Raw genomic sequence first — 1,320 nt, forward strand, 5'->3', positions numbered from 1 at the left:
AAGAAAAGAAAAGGACCAGTGTCTTTAATTTCTATTTTCTAAATTACTCAAATAACTTACTGAGAAGTTTTTTGCTAGGCCCTGTTCTCTGACTGTGCCATTAAAACAAACAAACATACATACAAACATACATACATACAAACATACAAACATATAACCCTAAGGCATGGAATGTCCTATGTTCCTGTTTTCTTATCAGCATGCTTCTTTTAAATCAAAGATGAAGCTAAACCTGTTACTATAACAGAAATACAATAATAGCAACACTGACTAATTTTTCCTTTCTTCCTGTAATTTTACCATTTCCCTCCTACTAACAAGAACTTTGAAAACTACTTTTATGGGGAAATTTGCATCATTACTGAGCTCTACTCTCACCTCCTCCCACATCTAGAACCCTGGAAACTAGCTACTTTGTTTTTTTCCTGGGAACTAGCTGTTACAACTTGGAAATAACTTGAGAGCCCCTCCCCCACCCCCGAAATGGTTTATTTTATTTTATTTTTGTGTGTCCCAGATCCCTCATTCCCAGTGTGGTGGTATTAAGGTGATGGGAACTGAAGAGACAGTCTAGGAGAGCGTGGTTATGTTGTAATGGTCATCACCCCTGGAAAGGGCATAATACTGGTCTCCTGAAGCTAGTAAAGCTCTTAAAACATTAGGTTGTTAGAAAACCTGTGCTGGCCGGTTGTGGTGGCACACACTGGTAGGATTTGCTGAAAGAGGCAGAGGCAGGAGGATCACGAGTTTGAGGCCAGTCAGGGCTACACATTTAAAAGTAAATAAATAAATAAATAAATAACAACAAAAAATAAAAAAAAAGAAAGGCAGTGCTGACCTCACATTCACAAAGCACTTTATTCCTTCTACACATGGCTGATTCGCTTTCAGGTTCTCTGCCATGCTGTGATGCAGCCAAGTAATATTCAGTAGAACTTGGCACAATGCTGTTTAGAACGATTCAGCTGCTAAAATTATGGGCCAAATAAACTGCGTTATAATGTACTCAGCATCAAGTACCTTGTGGTAGCAACAGAAAATAGAGTAGTACACTAACACACACTGGTGAACTTTTGAAAGGGCATGTTCTGAGTTGTTCTTGTCCTCACAAGTCTTCAACTTAACTTGAAGTTGACTGTCCCATCATGGCTGATGCAGTTAGGAGAAATTAGGATGTGCCCTGGAGTTCATTCCAGTCTCTATTATGTCGCATCAGTTAGTCAGTCAGGAGCACAGGACAGAAGACAAATATCATTGACCTGGCCTGCAGGTCACGTTATTCGGGGGAACGAGGAGGGTCACAACCTGTGAATAAAGAAT

The 1,320-nt window shown here is 39.8% G+C and overlaps 1 long non-coding RNA gene across 1 annotated transcript in view; it reads right to left on the reverse strand.

Moving 5' to 3' along the window:
- Nucleotides 1-839: 839 nt before the first annotated feature.
- The window catches only part of LOC116077262, a 10,340-nt gene continuing 9,859 nt past the window's right edge, over nt 840-1,320 (reverse strand). The window contains exon 3 of the long non-coding RNA XR_004113197.1: nt 840-1,305. This is a non-coding gene — a long non-coding RNA (uncharacterized LOC116077262). The remainder of the gene's footprint in view (nt 1,306-1,320) is intronic.

Source organism: Mastomys coucha, unplaced genomic scaffold, assembly GCF_008632895.1.
Source record: "Mastomys coucha isolate ucsf_1 unplaced genomic scaffold, UCSF_Mcou_1 pScaffold5, whole genome shotgun sequence".
Classification (NCBI taxonomy): Eukaryota; Metazoa; Chordata; class Mammalia; order Rodentia; family Muridae; genus Mastomys; species Mastomys coucha.